General features: G+C 41.8%; 1 protein-coding gene across 1 annotated transcript in view; it reads left to right on the forward strand.

The window, feature by feature from the left end:
- The first annotated feature begins 18,706 nt into the window (after nucleotides 1-18,706).
- The window catches only part of LOC106573213 (basic helix-loop-helix ARNT-like protein 1), a 28,107-nt gene continuing 26,429 nt past the window's right edge, over nucleotides 18,707-20,384 (forward strand). Inside the window, exon 1 of the mRNA XM_014148046.3 lies at nucleotides 18,707-18,840. The gene's annotated coding sequence lies outside the window, so the exon portion shown is untranslated. The remainder of the gene's footprint in view (nucleotides 18,841-20,384) is intronic.

Genomic DNA, 20,384 nt, shown 5'->3' on the forward strand with positions numbered 1-20,384 from the left:
TTCCTGGAACCTAAACCAACATTGGACTTAGGTTGGGAAAGGTTGTGTATTGGTGTTGCAAAAACAAACGTTGTAACAATGTTCTCTCAACATTCCTAAATAAACGTTTAAAAATGAATGTATTTTAAACATATTCCAACCTTGTAAAATACACCTATTGCCAACGTTTGCCAATGTTTGTTAAACATTAAAAAGGAACTAATAGCCAACGTTGTAAATTACACTAATACCAACATTTACCAAATGTTGATGACACCTATGACAAATGTTTACAAAACTTAATATGTCCCCTACACTTTAACCAAAACCGAACGTTTATCTGAATGCATTCAGAATGTTTAGACAACCAATCCAACACCTAAAACAAAAGTTGATTAAACCTATTTTTGCTACCTAGGTTCCTTTTGTAAGAGGATCCTGGCCTCAGAGACAGAGAAACCACTTAACCATGACCTCACTGGGCTGGCACATAGATGCCAGGCTAGCAACAAAAGGCTTTCAATGGGGCGTGTAGCTCGGTGCCCGCTGACAACCGTCAAAAGGCTAAACATTCAAATGTGAACGGCATGCACTTGAGGGAAGATCCTCAAGGAAGCTAAAAAGTTATTTCATAACTAATCTGAAATGAATACCTCAATTCTATATTGCTTTGCAAAGTACTGCTTCAAACAGAAAGGGAAGTTAAATATGACACTAGTCGAGATCAACAATTATTCCAAGTTGAGCAGAATCAATAAACATCCAATAGGTCCCATTACGCCATCCAAATCCTACTACAAGAACAACAACATAGTGTTGGCAAGGCACTGTTGCTATAACAACACCCCCACCTACTAAAACAAAGCCTGGATATCAAAGAGCTCTTAAACTCCAATGATTAACATGCTGATGGGACTCAATTTGCTGTTCAACCCACAGTAACAAGAGGATAGTTCACAGTTCTTTGGCCAAAGTAAACTTATTGTCGTGATATAAATATTTCTTCTAAGAGAGGCGGGCAACAGAACGATGAAAAGGATTTGGTTTAGATATTAAAACAAGTATGGTAACTGCTTCGACATCATGAACTGGCCAGCCACAGTTGTATACATAAACCCAGTGCCCCTGCCATGTTTCCATAGGGAACCGTTAGACGACAACAAAACCTGTTGAACTTCTGACGCTATATTGACTGATTTGCATTCATGAGAGAAGTCTATTTATTTGAAAACGACAAATGCACTCAAATGGCTGTCCAATAAAAGCAAATGTATATAAAAATGTTCCTATTATGATTTTAAACTACTGTGTGTGGGCACAAGTCTCTCTGTGTTATTGAATGAGGAAGGATGATGTAACACTCACACATCCACAGGTACCCTCAGCAGCAGGGGCAGCAAGGCAGCCTCGTCAGTCAAGGCTCAACACCCAAGACTCCTACAGCTGGAGGATGGTGAGACCAGTACTGGACATAGAAACATGAACCAAAAATATAGTTGGCAAACCGCAAAACCAATCTGGGACCATTTAGTCAATGACTGTTAGTACAATAAAAACACGTCTAGATTGTGAGAAAAGCAGGGACCTCTAGGCCCTGGGAGTGTGTTTAAAAAAAAAATCTAACTCAAACCTCTAGTGTCTTGAGTTAGTATTTGTGGTGGGCCTAGAGAAACCCTCTGAGTGCTAAACACTACAGATGCTCCCACGCACTGCCCTCCCTCTTGACTTCACATTCAACCTCCCCCCGCACAATAGCATCATAACTCAGACACTAAGCTAACTGACTACCTACTTGTCCATGTGGCTCTTCATACTCCAGTCTGAGAACTTTGGGGGCTTACAGGAGCAATCATGGGCTGATCCAGTAGATAAACATACAATGTTAAGTGGGAAAGAATATGGTGAAAATATAACAGTGAACAAAATGGTAGGGTGAAAAACAACAACAATAATGTACATGATGACAAAGTGTTCACAGAATCCCAGAGGCTGTGCCTCCCTGTACCATGCAACATGAGGTCCCATACAGCCAGCAGAGTCCCAGCAGGTCAGGGATGTGAACAGGGTTATAACAAAGTGGATGGGTGAAACCCCTACATCATCCTAAAGTGAGAGAGAGGACAAGGAGAAAGTGAGGGGGAGAGCAAGATAATTTGGCTTTGGCATCAAAAAGTTAGATCATGAAAACTTAAGATTTTCAGTTACATGATGACAAACTTTTTCAGCAGAGCTCTATGAAGAGTCAATGGCAAAACGCTCGTCTTTGTACTTCAAATTATGCATTAGAAAAATTCTCTCAAGTGCATTTAATCCCCTGTGGTGTGCAGGCCGCCAGCACTGAATGGGCAGCTTTTCTCTGAGACATGCTGAGTCAAAACTGAGATCCCAATCAAAACAATCAAGCAGCACAAATGACATATACTGTAGATGATGGTGGAGGGGTGGGTGGGTGGAGGTTTAGTCTCTCATGGGGGCCTAAGGCTGCAGTCAGAGGGGTTGGTGGGACTTGGAAAGCTGAGTGTAATAACAGAGACCCAGCTGGTGAAGAACCTTCCATATTTCATTCACAGACCAAGATCTCATTACTTAACTAAAACTGTTGCTGAGAGACAGCTGCTTTAAGAGCCATCATGGTTGCACAGATTCCGCCTCCTGACATAAAGCAGGAGGCATCTGTAAGAAAAGAGCTTTCACTGCTGTCATTTCCATGATAAAGCTGTGTAACATGAAAACGGGCAAGCCTCTTTCCGTCACAGGAGGTTGGTGGCACCTTAATTGGGGAGGACGGGCTCGTGGTAATGGCTGGAACGGAATCAGTGGAATGGTATCAAATACATCAAACACATGGTTTCCATTCCATTCGCTCCATTTCGGCCATTATTATGAGCCGTCCTCCCATCAGCAGCCTCCACTGCTTTCCGTGCATGAGCTCAGACTGTTACTGGGAAGCATCTGTGGATCTTATGGTAAACTCAGTCACTGCGGACAAAGAGCTGCAGTGATGATGATGATGGTCTATATGAAAAGGCCATGGGATTTTAGAGAGGGATGCAAAGTGAAATAGTGTCGAGAAAGAGAAAGAGCACGAGGCATGTTAAGTCATCAAGCAGATCCCCTCCAAATAGCCCTGGATTGCAGTTTTGTTGAAGTCTTCTCAATGTGAGATTTGTGCCTAAGAGCTACAAGTTGTATGCACAGAGCTGGGGTAGGCCGTCATTGTAAATTAGAATGTGTTCTTAACTGACTTGCCTTGTTAAATAAAAAGGTTAAAGAAGAAACCTTTGAGAGAAATAAACTTTTTTGTGCATATGAACATTTTCTGGGATCTTTTATTTCAGCTCATGAAACATGGGACCAACAATTTATATGTTGCATTTATATATTTTTTCAGTATGAAGTAATCAGGAATGAGCAGGGTCAGCTATACCATAAGGACCCCTTATCCATGTTCTCATTACATGTAGTGCAACAAGACCACTCATGGTCTGGAAAGTTCTCTACTTTTGATAGATTTAAAAAGACAATATTGGAATCACCATGGTTACAACCATAAACTGTCAACTTAATCTGCCTGCCTGATAGATTAAAATAGAATATGAATTTTGGTTCAAATATGTTACATTTAATTAGGTTTAAGAGTCATAAAGAAACGTAGGAAAATGAAGGTAAGGGACCGTCAAAACTAAGAAGAAAAAGGTCAAAAAGGCTTCTTAACAGCTTCTACCCCAAAGCCATAATACTCTTGAACAGTTAATCAAATGGCTACCCGGACTATTTGCATTGTCCCCACTCCACCCCCCATTTTTACGCTGCTGCTACTCTCTGTTTATTATCCATGCATAGTCACTTTACCTCTGCCTACATCTACATATTACCTTAATGACCTCCGCACATTGATTCTGTTACCGGAATCCCCTGTATATAGCCTCGCTACTGTTATTTTATTGTTGCTCCTTAATTATTTGTTTGATTTCTATTTTTATTTTATTTTTCTTAAAACTGCATTGTTGGTTAAGGACTTGTAAGTAAGCATTTCACTGTAACCTATTGTATTCGGCACGTGTGACGAACAATATTTTCCATATTTGACAAATGTTTGTATTGAACGTTTATTTTTAGAGGCTGTTTTGAGTATCTGTTGTCTTCCCCGTCAGTGGCTTGTCAACTCATTCACTGATAGCTAATCCCCTTATGAGAGATTTTTCTTGTCAATATTCAGAAAAAATATTGTATTCACTGTTCTGCAGTGATTACAATAAACAATTAAATTATTTGCCGTGCTAGACCTAAGGGGTCGTGTTTTCTTTATAAATGTTGTTTGATGCTCTATATCTAGAAAAACATGCCAAAATGCTAATTTTTTTTTATCCTGGAGCGTTTAACAGTGTTATAAATCAAAAAGAAGATTGGAGATTTGTATTACATATTTGAATAGTCTAATGTTTGAATTAAAATAATCTACGCCTTTAAACAGTTGTTGGACAATAATTGTAAAAATGTAATGGTGTCTGACAGAGGTGACATAAATCCAGTTAGTTGTTATTTAGTAAATAAAGAAGTTGTTCCTTTACATGGTGTGATAGCTGATACTTTGTCTATCAAAATATATATTTCAAATGTTGTTAATAAATATTTGTGAGAAAAAAATTGAGGGCCCCCTCTTTCAAGAATCCCTGAGCTCTAAAACAGCAACATATGCTGTATGTATGCAGTTTCATGTCATTTATGAAAGTGCTACAATGTGATATACATTGAAAGTACATTCTTACTTCTTCGAAGAGATGTCAAACAGCTCTGACATATTTAGACTTCCCTAGAAGAACGACCAGAGCCCACAAGGCCTCCTATTCGCTTAGGTTCAGAAGAAGCACTGCAGTGATGTATGACATTCCTGATTAAGACAAAAGCAGTCAATCAGGCGCTACTAATATGGCTGAAATAGACCAATGTAGCATTCATTATCAGATCATAAAAAAATCCAAACATACTGTAGTATTGGAAATGTTTTTGTGATTTGTTTGGCAGCATGGTGCTGTACCGGCTTAGTATCTACTTAGACTCTGCTTCCATCATGTGGCTAAAGTATAGAACTTAACATTTTACTAAGAACTGAATGGAAATGTAATTGTTTTTGTATCTCATGAAAGTATACTGATAATAAATGCTGTCCTTGAAAACTAATTCAAAGGGATTTGTTTATTGACAAAACTACAGTTATTGCATTCATGTGTCTGTTCTTCCATCAAACAATCACACTAACATCTACACCAGTGGCAGAACTATAGTTTTAGACATGGGGTGGCCAAGTCTACTTCAGGGGGTCCATAGACCATGACAGAAAATGAGTGTGTAACCCTAACCTGGCATCTAAGGAGCATGAATGAATCCTATGATTGCTGATTGGAGGTTGAAGTGATAATTCACTTAACCCGGAGTTCTTCAATGTGGCAGATAGTGTGGTCCAAAAGTGTTACTTCACTAGAATTCTTTAACATACTATGAATAGTCAGTGTCTCTACCTTAGAACTGCAGCTCAATCTCTCACACACACACACACACACACACACACACACACACACACACACACACACACACACACACACACACACACACACACACACACACACACACACACACACACACACACACACACACACACACACACACACACACACACACACACACACGGCACTCTGTTTTCATGCCCCTGTGACAACAATTCTGGACCCCTTGTGGCCCCCCTAAATGTGGAGTATGAAATCATTTTTACATAACTAATCTTTGCTATCGTTCTTTTTTTACATCCGTTATTAGACAGTGGGAACGAAGATAATTATGAACATGGTCTTTTGCCTGCTAATGCCTGCAATGCAGTGAAGAAAACGATATGACAACAATAACGTCTAATGTAACTGGCCCCTCTAACAGTACAACTGGCCCCAGCTTGGCCCCCCCAGTTGAAATGGTCTAGAACCGCCACTGGTCCTAAGGTGGGTTTTAATCAGTTTTAAAGCTGAGAAGCTTCTCTCGCAAGAAGTACTGCTGACTGGTGTAACAACAGAAATCTTACAAAGTTGAAATAGCTCATGGAAGACCTCTTTACAAGGTTCTAGAAAAACAACAAAGTCAAGATGAGTAGATGGTCTGTCCCTTCCACTTTTCTCTCTCCTATCAAGAAGCCGCTTGGTTTGATGAATCTCATGTGTGAGGTCCTCTAAATCTGACTCAAAGGTCTGAGCAAAGGCAAACAGAGGCTCCTCATTCAAAAATGTTGTATTCTTTGGGTTGAGAGACTGGACCCCTTGCAATATTTCGCAATTCTTCTTTGAAAAACGCCTCTGCAGCTCAGCTGTGAGACTGTCAAGCACCTGATAAAAGATAGCTCTTTGGAAGCTCTCACCATCACTTTGGTCACTATTTTTCTGTTCTACAGTGCTCATCAATGAGTCGTGAAATTTTAAGCTTGTTTTAGGCTGTCTTTTACACACTGTTTGTACACTTATTTTGCAGTGCTCTGAAATCTCTTCAACCTCTTTCCATAGTTCTCCAAAGTAACCCTCACTTCTGTAGTCCTGTAATGTGTCTGTAAGGGCACCTACTAGATCCACAGCCCTTGCTAGGTCAAGAGAGCTTGATTGGAGCATGTCAGAAAGACATTTGGCATCACCAAGCACTTTACAAAAGGTAACCAAAAGAAAGAAAGAGAAAGAAGGCCCCTTCTTTCCACAAAGTTGTGGAAAATGGCTTAAGGACAACAAAGTCATGGTATTGGAGTGGCCATCACAAAGCCCTGACCTCAATCCTATAGAAAATTTGTGGGCAGAACTGAAAGTGCGAGCAAGGAGGCCCACAAACCTGACTCAGTTACACCAGCTCTGTCAGGAGGAATGGGCCAAAATTCACCCAACTTATTGTGGGAATCTTGTGGAAGGCTACCCAAAACATTTGACCCAAGTTAAACAATTTAAAGGCAATGCTACCAAATACTAATTGAGTGTATGTAAACTTCTGGCCCACTGGGAATGTGATGAAAGAAATACAAGCTGAAATAAATTATTCTCTCTGCAATTATTCTGACATTTCACATTCTTAAAATAAAGTGGTGATCCTAACTGACCTAAGACAGGGAAATTTTACTACGATTAAATGTCTGGAATTGTGAAAAACTGAGTTTTAATGTATTTTCCTAAGGTGTATGTAAATTCCGACTTCAACTGTAAATCCTGTTTTCCTCCACTTTCTTTTTCCCGGTCCTCATTTACAACATCTAACATTGATGAGTTGCTGTCAATAGCTATTTTATGCTGATTCCAAGCATACATAGCATTGATATGATGCTTTGCTTTCGAATGGAGCTTAAACCCAGAATCATTAAACAGCGCCTTTTTCCAGTTACAAAAACCTGACTGTGATGTGAAGGCAGATTCAGGTGTACTGGGCAGAGAAAAATGCCTACAGGTGAAACAATAAGTTGAATCTTGATTTACAGAATATTCAAGCCATGAAGTGTCCTTATACCAGGAGCTGTTGAAAGCCCTTTTCCTAGTACCATGCTGAGTTCTGGGAAATGTTTTCAAACACGGCTGTTCAGGACCCTCTTTTCTGGATCTTGAAACGTCTGAAATACACATTAAATTATGTGTCATATCTCTATGGAAATGTATAATTAAGGGATCCACAAGATTAGATACTAACAGCTGCTAACTAATATGTGTAGTTTAAAGTATAGGCCTGGCCTACCATTGGGCCCTTTTGGAACAGCATATCTGGTGCGTGATGCAGTTGGGAGGAGCTCGATGACATCTCCTGGCAGCTCTGGCTCACTGTCTTGCTCAGAGCCAGAGGTATCTGTGTCATCCCTTGATAGATCTATTACATTAAAATAACACAAGAACCATTAGTGTATAATCACAATAATAACGCCACAGCCATCAAAACAAGAACACACATGAATCACCAACAAACATTTTAAAGTGAGGCATAATCTGACAAAATCCTCTAGATGCTCTGGGTCCTTGTGAAGTCTGACCACACTGACTCTGACTAGCCTCGGGTAGGGAGCTGCTCCGGGCTCCAGTAGTGATGCAAGGGCTGGGGTCTGTTTGCACCTGATCTGCCTGTTTGTGCTTCTTTAAAAATTAGTCTGATATCTCTCCCTTTCGTTTCACGATTAATTGACCCTATGCAAAAATAAGACAGTCGATGGTTACATCTAAGCATCAAATTACCTATATTTTAGTGCAATCTCAATCTTAATTACAAATCTCCATCAACATAACTGTACCTTAAAATCAACTACTAGCCTAAGTTACTAGTTAGATCATGGCTAGCCCTACTCTGCAGTAAATAACTTAGCTAGCTATAATTTCTTACACCTTTACGATACCAAACAGGCTACCTGCAAATTGTGGTATCTTTTGAGTAACGTTAACAGATTGTTATTATCAATTGTTCGTTTTGAGCTCAAGTACGAAAATGGAACTGAGTTAATGGATTTCAAATTGCTGAATGTTAACTTACTGAACACTGACAGCTGTAGTCTACTAGTTACCCCACATTAGCTAAACATTCGTATACTGTAACTTACGACACTGCACTGTATATGCGTGTATTACTAGCACAGATGTAAACATAATGTTAGGCTAAATTGGGAACCGATCTCTTTTATCTGATTAATTTTCTGTTAATGAAGCCAAAGGTCCAATATTAACTTACACAGCGACTCAACTTTCGTAAAAGTTGTTCAGGAAACCTACACCCGATGCTAAACCTTAAAACGTCCTTCAAATATGATGCCTTCGCCAATCGCGAAAAGAGCTCGTGGAGCTGTGGAAATATTCTCTCTTCTTTTGTATGTTCTTCTTATTCTTATTCTTCTGTATCTTGCAACCAATGTTAATATTCTCTCTTCCTCGTCCTCGATTTGAAAAATGCACCACCGAACGTCAAAATAAATGCTTCTTTCAATAAGAGGTGAAATTTGATTTTAATCAGCATGAAACTGCCAGTAGCAAATTACATTTTGGGGTGGCACGCCGGACACCCCTCTGGCTCCGCCCCTGATTTAAAACACAGTATCATTCAGAAGTGCTTGTGTGCATACCGGTATGTGAATGCAAACAGTCAGCCACGCTAACTGTACCTTGTCTATACCCAATCTTAGGGTTGCACTTTACATAGGCGATAAGGACTCTAAAGCGCTTGGCTTGGTCTTTGATTGCTTCAGGACTCTCGCCCATTAAACACGCTATACGATTTCAGTTTGTGAGTGTGTAATTACGGGGGTTGGAGACCGAGAGAAATACAAAGTTGTATAAATAATGGCGACACTTTGCTCTGAGCCATGCTGTTGGAAAACCACATTAGTGTCCGACTTTCAACTGTCTGGGGGTTGTACCACCCCTGATTTCACTCCTCAACTTTCGTCTACAGTCGGTTGCTTAAGCCGCCCTTACCACTCAAACCAGTGAAGCGAATTCAGGGGGGGTTGTGTACAGGTGTCCCCAAGCTAGCTAGCAGCCTTAATGGCAGTGGGCGTGACATGTAGTGATGCGTAGTGGGCGCGGAATGTAGTGGGTGCTTCATAGACTCCTGAGTGGCGCAGCAGTCTAAGGCACTGCATCTCAGTGCAAGAGGTGTCACTACAGTCCCTGGTTCAAATCCAGGCTGTATCACATCCAACTGTGATTGGGAGTCCCATAGGGTGGTGCACAATTGGCCCAGTGTCATCTGGGTTTGGCCGGGGTAGGCCATCATTGTAAATAAGAATTTGTTCTTAACGGACTTGCCTAGTTAAATAAAAATGTAGTAACAGTCCATAGATAGACATTGTTTGAGCAGATCAATTTTGTCTAGTCAGTGGCCATCATTGGTCACTGCTCTTCAAAGTGTGATGCATTATGGAAATACAAATTGGCCGAAATGCGAGTGCATGAACTTAAAAAAAAAGATGTGCTCAAAGGTCATGCAGTTTTTAATGAAGTCACATTTAAGTCGCTGCAATTACTTCTCACCAACTGCACCATGGAGCCATCGCCTGTATTGTGGGAGGCACTCTTTGTCAAACAATAATTAGGGGGCTTTTGGTTGACCAACACAAACTTGACCAAAGATGTGACTGAAACAGCAACCAACTTTGCCGCAATTCATGTATACAATGGATATGTACAAATTAATGTGATATGACGCTCTTTCTCATTAATTGACAGTACAATGTACACACATCATTTATATTTACAGTTTGTGAGTGTGTGATATGGGGGTTGGAGACATGTTTATTTTGACATTACAATGAAAAACTTGTATAAACAATGGCAACGCTGCCATGTTACAATGGCAACACTGCCATGTTGCACTGAGCCTTGCTGTTGGACAACCAGATTAGTGGCAGATGCACCTCCCCCGTCTTCACTCAGACTTTCATCTGCAAGTAGTTGCTTCAGCTTAACTACTCAAACGAGCGCACTATTGGTCTCGTTCCCCTGCTCAATAACATGCATCAACCAATGGCTGCATGCCACGTCATAGACTGCTTCATCGATTGACAGATTTCTGTATGATGTGGTTAGCTGATACATAAAATACCTATCCAGCCATTGTAATGCATCTCTCAGACCAACAGGGTCATTGTGTACACCAGAAGCAGTAGTGGAAAAGGACCCAATTGTCATACTTTAGTAAAAGTAAAGATACTGTCACAAGTATTGCCGTGTTGAAGGGAGGACCAATACGCAGCAGGAATGTGGATGCTCATATTTTAATTAGATATAAAGCAGCATACACAAAAAAACAAGCAAGAACAACGAAGGCCAGTTTCGCAGGCTATACCTAGCAGTGCAAAAAAACAACTACCCACGAAACACAAAGACAAACACACCCTACTATATAGGACTCCCAATCAAAGGCAACTCAACACACCTGCCTTCAATTGGGAGTCCAACCCCAATTAACTATACATAGAAAAACAACCCTAGAACCTATACCAACCACTAACACACCCCACTACACCACACACAAAACCCCATAATACAAAACAAATATACCTCTGCCACGTCCTGACCAAATATAATACAACTAATACCTAAATATTGGTCAGGACGTGACATTACCTCCCCCCCCCCAAAGGTACATACACCAACATAAAGAAAACCCAACACCAAAATAAAGCCCCTAAACTAAAGGGAGGGAAGGGAGGGTGGCTGCTGTCAATGACGGCACTGTGCTACACCCCCCCCCTCCCCAACCCACCGATATTGGAGGTGGCTCCGGTTCTGGCCTACTGCCCTCCAGACCGTAGACAGACTTGCTTGGCTTTGGACAGTAGGCAGACTCCTTCGGTTCCAGGTCGTAGGCCGACTCATTATAGTCACAGTTACTTATTTCTAATTTGGGATCGTAGCCAGACTCACCAGGTTCTGGGTCGCAGGCCGACCCCCTTGGTTCTGGGTCGCAGGCAGATTCCCTCGGTCCCGGGTCGCAGGCAGACCCCCTCGGTCCCGGGTCGCAGGCAGACCCCCTTGGTCCCGGGTCGCAGGCAGGCCCCCTTGGTCCCGGGTCGCAGGCAGGCCCCCTTGGTCCCGGGTCGCAGGCAGGCCCCCTTGGTTCGCGGGCCGCTCGGCTGAGCCGGGCAGGCGGGCCGCCGGCTGGCCGGGCAGACGGGCCGCTCTGGCTGAGCCGGGCAGGCGGGCCGCTCTGGCTGAGCCGGGGAGGCGGGCCGCTCTGGCTGAGCCGGGGAGGCGGGCCGCTCTGGCGGCACCGGACTGGCGAGCGGCTCTGGCGAGCGGCTCTGGCGAGCGGCTCTGGCGAGCGGCTCTGGCGAGCGGCTCTGGCGAGCGGCTCTGGCGGCACCGGACTGGCGAGGCTGGGCTGACGCACTAGATGCCTGATGCGTGGGGCTGGTACTGGATGTGCCAGTCTGGGCACACGCACCTTAGGGCTAGTGCGGGAAGCGGGAACAGACTGAACAGGACTAGGCTGACTATTGGGAAGCTTGGTCCGAGTTGCTGGTACTGGTCGTGCTAGACTGGGAATACTCACTTCCGGGATACTCCGAGAGGCAGGAACCGGAAAGACTGGGCCATGGAGGCGCACAGGTGGCCGTGATCGAACCGCCTGCACAACCCGTCCTGGCTGGATGGAACTGGTAGCCCTGCACAAGCGGGGTGCTGGTACAGGGCGGACTGGGCTGTGCGTGCGTATGAGCGCGATAGTGCGCACCTCGGCGAAACACGGCGCTCTCCACCTTCTTCGCCCCTTCCTGCACTCACGGGTAGCTGGCTTATGGCTCTTCCTACGCCCAGCCAAACTACCCGTGTGCCCCCCCAAAAAAATTTATTGGGGGTGCCTCTCCGGCTTCCTCACCAGCGCGTTCATTGCTTCATAACGCCAACTCTCAGCCTTAGCCTCCTCAATCTCCTCCCGTGGGCGACGGTATTCCCCAGCCTGATGCCAAGGTCAGCCCCGTCCAGAATCTCCTCCCAAGTCCATTCGTCAGCATAGTCCATATACTCAACCTGCCGCTCCTTTCTCCGCTGCTTGGTCCTGTTGTGGTGGGTAGTTCTGTCACAAGTATTGCCGTGTTGAAGGGAGGACCAATACGCAGCAGGAATGTGGATGCTCATCTTTTAATTAGATATAAAGCAGCATACACAAAAAAACAAGCAAGAACAACAAAGGCCAGTTTCGCAGGCTATACCTAGCAGTGCAAAAAAACAACTACCCACGAAACACAAAGACAAACACACCCTACTATATAGGACTCCCAATCAAAGGCAACTCAACACACCTGCCTTCAATTGGGAGTCCAACCCCAATTAACTATACATAGAAAAACAACCCTAGAACCTATACCAACCACTAACACACCCCACTACACCACACACAAAACCCCATAATACAAAACAAATATACCTCTGCCACGTCCTGACCAAATATAATACAACTAATACCTAAATATTGGTCAGGATGTGACAGATACCTAATAAAAAAAATGACAAAAGTAAAAGTCACCCAGTAAATTCTACTTGAGTAAAGTCTAAAAGTATATGGTTTAAAATATACTTAAGTATCAAAAGTAAATGTAATTGCTAAAATATGCTTACAGTAAGTATCAAAATTAAAAGTATAAATAATTTCAAATTCCTTATATTAAGCAAACCAGATGGCACCATTCTCTTGTTTTTAAAATTACGGAAAGCCAGGGGCACACTCCAACTCTCAGACATAATTTACAAATGAAGCATGTGAGTTTAGTGAGTCCGCCAGATCAGAGGCAGTAGGGATGACCAGAGATGTTCTGTTGATAAGTGCATGAATTGTACTATTTTCCGGTCCTGCTAAGCACTCAAAATGTAATGACTACTTTTGGGTGTCAAAGAAAATGTATGGAGTAAAAAGCTAATTATTTTCTAAAGGAAAGTAGTGAAGTAAAAGTAAAAGTAGTCAAAAATATAAATAGTAAAGTCAAGTACAGATACCCCAAAAAACTACTTAAGTGGTACTTTGAAGTATTTTTACTTAAATACTTTACACCACTTGACCAGAAGTAATTTCCAAAAGTCTGGACACCTTCTCATTCCAGTGTCTTTCTTTATTTTTACTATTTTCGACGTTGTAGAATAATAGTGAAGACATCAAAACTATGAAATAACACACATGGAATCATGTAGTAACCAAAAAAAGTGTTCAACAAATCAAGATAGATTTTAGATTTTAGATTCTTCAAAGTAGCCACCCTTTGCCTTGATGACAGCTTTGCACACGCTTGGCATTCTCTCAACCAGCTCATGAGATAGTCACCTGGAATGCACTTCAATTAACAGGTGTGCCTTGTTAAAAGTTAATTTGTGGAATTTATTTCCTTCTTAATGCATTTGAGCGAATCAGTTGTGTTGTGACAAGGTAGGATTGGTATACAAAAGATAGCACTATTTGCTAAAAGACCAAGTCCATATTATGGCAAGAACACCTCAAATAAGCAAAGAGAAATGACAGTCCATCATTACTTTAAGACAGGAATGTCAGTCAATCCAGAACATTTCAAGAACTTAGAAAGTTTCTTTAAGTGCAGTCACAAAAACCTTCATGTGCTATGATGAAACTGGCTCTCATGAGGACCGCCACAGGGAAGACCCAGAGTTACCATTGCTGCAGAGGATAAGTTCATTAGAGTTACTGTAACTGCACCTCAGATTGCAGCCAAAAAAAGTGCATCACAGAATTCAAGTAACAGACAGTATCTCAACATCAACTGTTCTAAGGAGACTCAGTGAATCAGGTCTTCATGGTCAGATCGCTGCAAAGAAACCACTACTAAAGGATACCAATAATAAGAAGAGACTTGCTAGGGCCAAGAAACACAAGCAATGGACATTAGACCGGTGGAAATCTGTCCTTGGTCTGATGAGTCCAAATTTGAGATTTTTGGTTCCAACAACCGTATCTTTGTGAGATGCAGAGTAGGTGAACAGATCATCTCCGCATGTGTGGTTCCCACCTTGAAGCATAGCGGAAGTGTGAAGGTTTTGATGGTGCTTTGTTGGTAACCCTGTCGTGATTTATTTGAATTCAAGGAACACTTAACCAGCATGGCTACCACAGCATTCTGCAGTAATACGCCATCCCATCTGGTTTGCGCTTAGTCGGACTATCATTCGTTTTTCAACAGGACAATGATCCAAAAACACACCTCTAGACTGTGTAAAAGCTATTTGACCAAGAAGGAGAGTGATGGAGTGCTGCATCAGATGACCTGGCCTCCAAAATCACCCCGACCTCAACCCAATTGAGAGGGTCTGGGATTTTTATAGATTTACATTTTTTATTTAACTAGGCAAGTCAGTTTTGTTGACTCAACGTCAACAAAACAAAGGAGATGATCGTGGACTTCAGGAAACAGCAGAGGATGCATTCCCCTATCTACATCGACGGGACCATAGTGGAGAAGGTGGAAAGCTCCAAGTTCCTCAGCATACACATCACTGACAAACTGAAATGGACCACCCACACAGACAATGTGGTGAAGAAGGCGCAACAGAGCCTCTTCAACCTCAGGAGGCTAAAGAAATTTGGCTTGTCACCTAAAACCCTCACAAACTTTTACAGATCCACAATTGAAAGCATCCTGTCGGGCTGTATCTCCGCCTGGTACGGCAACCGCACCACCCGCAAATGCAAGGCTCTCCAGACGGTGGTGCGGTCTGCCCAAAGCGTTACGAGGGGCAAACTACCCGCCCTCCAAGACACCTACAGCACCCGATGTTACAGGAAGGCCAAAAAGATCATCAAGGACATCAACCACCCGAGCCACTAACTGTTCACCCCGCTATCATCCAAAAGCCGAGGTCAGTACAGGTGCATCAAAGCTGGGACCGAGAGACTGAAAAACAGCTTCTATCTCAAGGCCATCAGACTGTTAAACAGCCATCACTAGCACATTAGAGGCTGCTGCCTATAGGCAGAGACTAGAAATCACTGGCCACTTTAAGGAATGGAACACTAGTCACTTTAATAATGTTTACATATCTGGCATTACTCATCTCATATGTGTATACTTTATTCTACACTATTCTACGGTATCTCAGTCACTTAATAATGTTTACATATCTTGCAGTACTCAACTCATATGTATATACTGTATTCTATACTATTCTACTGTATCTTAGTCCGTTCCGCTCTGACATTGCTCGTCCATATGTATATAGTCTTAATTCATTCCTACTTAGATGTGTGTATTGGGTATATGTTGCGTAATTTGTTAGATATTACATGTTAGATATTACTGCACTGACGGAGCTAGAAGCACCCGCAATAACATCTGTTAATCATGTGTATGTGACCAATAACATTTTATTTTGATTTGATTTGATTTGAAAAACAAATTCTTACTTACAATGACGGCCTACCAAAAGGCAAAAGACCTCCTGCGGGGACGGGGATGGGATTAAAAATGTTGAATTATATAAAAAGATATGACAAAACACACATCATGACAAGAGAGACACCACAACACTACATAAAGAGAGACCTAAGACAACAACATAGCATGGCAGCAACACCGCAGAGTGAAGCAAAAGAAGCCAACAAGTGCTCAGCATATGTGGGAACTCCTTCAAGACTGTTGAAAAAGCATTCCAGGTGAAGCTGGTTGAGAGAATGCCAAGAGTGTGCAAAGCTGTCATCAAGGCAAAGGGTGGCTACTTTGATGAATCTAAAATATATTTGATTTGTTTAACACTTTTTGGGTTACTACATATCTGTTATTTCATAGTTTTGGTGTGATGTCTTCACTATTATTCTACAATGTAGAATAAAAAAATTAAGAAAAACCCTTGAATGAGTAGGTGTGTCCAAACTTTAGACTGGTACTCTATATCCAGCAAACATTTTCGATTACATAATGAAAAAAGTTTTACTGCAGAATTTATTATGGAGCATGATGCAATGACACAGTCTGATCCAGGTGTAAGATCTGGCAGGCATCAGCAAACCCTGGGCAGAGAAACAGGGCGTATTTGAGTGGTAAGGCGAAAGCAACTGACTGCAGCTGAAGGTGGAGGAGTAAAGTCGGGGGAGGAGCATCTGGGACAACCAAAGGTCAGACACTTTTGTGGTTTTCCAACAGCAAGACTCAATGCAACATGGCAGTGTTGCCATTGTTTATCCTCTCTGGGCTAGGCAGGACGAATTCGTCCCACCTACGCAACAGCCAGTTGAATCCCGTGGCGCGATTTTCAAATACCTTAGAAATGCTATTACTTCAATTTCTCAAACATATGACTATTTTACAGCATTTTAAAGACAAGACTCTCGTTAATCTAACCACACTGTCCGATTTCAAAAAGGCTTTACAACGAAAGAAAAACATTAGATTATGTCAGCAGAGTACCCAGCCAGAAATAATCAGACACCCATTTTTCAAGCTAGCATATAATGTCACAAAAACCCAGAAGACAGCTAAATGCAGCACTAACCTTTGATGATCGTCATCAGATGACACACCTAGGACATTATGTTATACAATGCATGCATGTTTTGTTCAATCAAGTTCATATTTATATCAAAAACCAGCTTTTTACATTAGCATGTGACGTTCAGAACTAGCATACCCACCACAAACTTCCGGGGAATTTACTAACAATTTACTAAATTACTCACGATAAACGTTCACAAAAAACATAACAATTATTTTAAGAATTATAGATACAGAACTCCTTTGTGCAATCGAGGTGTCCGATTTTAAAATAGCTTTTCGGTGAAAGCACATTTTGCAATATTCTCAGTAGATAGCCCAGCCATCACGGCTAGCCATTTAGACACCCACCGAGTTTAGCCCTGACCAAAGTCAGATTTACTATTACAAAAGTTTGATTACCTTTGTTGTCTTCGTCAGAATGCACTCCCAGGACTGCTACTTCAATAACAAATGTTGGTTTGGTCCAAAATAATCCATCTTTATATCCAAATAGCGGCGTTTTGTTCGTGCGTTCCAGACACTATCCGAAATGGTAAATCAGGGTCACGAGCATGGCGCAATTCGTGACAAAAAATTCTAAATATTCCATTACCGTACTTCGAAGCATGTCAACCGCTGTTTAAAATCAATTTTTATGCCATTTTTCTCGTAAAAAAGCGATAATATTCCGACCGGGAATCTCCGTTTAGGTAAACAGAGGAAAGAAAACAAAGCATTCGGTCGACGCGGGCACGCGCCTGAGTCTCACAGTACTGTAACCAGCCACTACCCAAACGCGCTACTTTTTTTCAGCCAGAGCCTGCAAAGCCACGATTCAGCTTTTTGCCGCCTTCTGAGAGCCCATGGCAGCCATAGGAAGTGTCACGTAACAGCAGAGATCCTTTGTAATGGATAGAGATAGCAAAGAAGGCCAAGAAATGGTCAGACAGGGTACTTCCTGTACAGAATCTTCTCAGATTTTGACCTGCCATTTGAGTTCTGTTATACTCACAGACACCATTCAAACAGTTTTAGAAACTTTGGAGTGTTTTCTATCCAAAGCCAATAATTATATGCATATTCTAGTTACTGGGCAGGAGTAGTAACCAGATTAAATCAGGTACGTTTTTTATCCAGCCGTGTCAATACTGCCCCCTAGCCCTATAAAAACAAGTTTTTCTTTGTAATGTCAAAATAAACATTCAACTCCCATGTCACAAACTGGAAATTATGTGTGTGTATATTGTACTATCAATTTGTGAGAGAGCCTCAAATATCACATACATTTATACACTATATTCATGAATCATGGCAAAGTTGATTCCGCTTTCATTTGTCTTTGGTGACATTCAGTTAGCGTGGGTCAAACAGAAACACCCTAATGATTGGTTGACAATAGAGCCTCCCACAATGCAGGTGGGATGAAGGATGAAGTTGATGAAGAGCAACTGCAGAAACTTGCAGTCGACTGCAGTCAAAACTTAATGACCTTTGATCACATGTTTTTGTAAAGTTCATGCATGCGACTTCTAGGTGAAAGTCGGATATTTGTTTTACACCATAATACAACACACGTTGAAAGGCGGTGACCAACGATGGTTAACGGCTTAACAATGTGATTCTCTCAAACGCGCCCAATGTTTAAAGTCGGCTGCAATGTCAAATGCGCCCTCTGTGATTAGACAATCAGTATGTCCATCATCTTTTCCTGTTCTCAAACGTTTTGTGATTGGTGAGAAAAAGGACATGGTGTAGTCCTCCTATACAATTGGTTTAGAAAAACTAGGTTAGTAGTGCGGCAGTCATGACAGAGGGGAGAAAGTAGGTCACAGACTGAGTACCGTATATCACAGTTTTTGTAACAGAGGGTTCTATCATTGAATGGAGATGGCATAGCTAATTTATCTAATGTAAGTACGTCATGTTTTCTTATCTTAATAAGATATATCAATATATCGTGATGACAAATGGCTAGTTGGTTAGATAGCTACCTCTATCCACTAACGTTGCTAGCTAGCACAACAACGACTTGTTTTTCCTGGTCATACTGATTTTCTAGAGGGGCATTAGGTAATGTTAGCAACCTAGTTAGTTAGCCTAATACAATAGTAACGTAATCGTGCTGCAGCCCCGCAGCAGTAGGCTGTGACTAAAACAAGCCTGTCACTAAAACCAATACTATCGCCAGCTACTGGCAGTGGTTACCACATACACGTGAACTCATTTTCTTTCCTAGATTCCTTTCCTTCTTAATTTCCTCTCTACTTGCCGTGGTTAATCTCGACCACATACATGTGAATGCCATGGTTGGGTGAATTCCATTTCAATTCCAGTCAACTCAAAAAGTTAACCAAATTCAAAATGTTCCTAAATGAAAAGAATTGAAGAGAATTTGAATTCTAGTGTACTTACTGAATTTAAATGGAACTGACCCATGTGACTCAGTTGGTAAACCATGAACCTTGCAACGGAAGGGATGTTGGTTCGTTTCCCATGGCGGACCAGCACAGGAAAAAAAGTGTGAAAATGTACGCACTCACTACTGTAAATCGCATTGGATAAGAGTGTCTACTAAATGACAAATTGAATTGACCCCAACCCTGGTGAATTTCTCCTTTTTATTTCCTAGATTCCTTTCCTTATTTCCTTTCCTCACTCATGTCATAGATTCCTTTGCTAACTTCCTTTCCTCTACTGGCCATGGTTAATCGCTACCACATACTTGTGGACTCCTGCTTTTCTTTCCTAGATTCCTTTCCTCTCTCCCTTTGTTTCCTCTTTTCCTAACTTCCTTTCCTACTTCCTGTTTCTTGTTCTTTTCCTTTTTATTTCCTAGGTAATTTTCCTTGTGCCCTTTCCTTCCTCCTTTCCTAGCTTTCATTCCTCCTTTCTTAGCTTCCTTTCTTTCCATACCTCTTTTTCCTTGCCTCGTCCTTATTTCCCTTTCCTTGTTATTTCATTTCCTAGCTCCTATACCCATTCCTTGCTCCCTTTCCAATTTTTGGGAACCACTTTTGGCACACTTTCAGAACTACTGGCTAAAAAGTATACAAAAGTACCAGAGAATATCTTTAACCACAGTCATTAGAGATGAAAATAAAGTTAGATGAGGGAAAGAAGGGGAGCTTGGAAATGAAGCAAGGAAAGAAATTTGGAGAAAGAAAAGGAGTTGTTCACATGTATAGGTTGTGGTAGGGATTAACCACAGCCAGTAGAGAGGAAAGGAACGGAATCTAAGAAAGAAAGGTGTTAACATGTTTCTGGTAGGGATTAACCACAGCCAGCAGATTTGAATTTAATTACTTTATTTTGGCAAGTCGGATAAGATAAAGCTATATAGTGAACATAAACAGCAACATTTACACATGACAGATACAAATTCTTAGAAGGTATATATCTCTTTAGGGGCTCCCGAGTGGCGCAGCGATCTAAGACACTGCATCTCAGTGCTAGA

Source organism: Salmo salar, chromosome 16 (genome assembly GCF_965601325.2).
Source record: "Salmo salar chromosome 16, fSalSal1, whole genome shotgun sequence".
Lineage (NCBI taxonomy): Eukaryota > Metazoa > Chordata > Actinopteri > Salmoniformes > Salmonidae > Salmo > Salmo salar.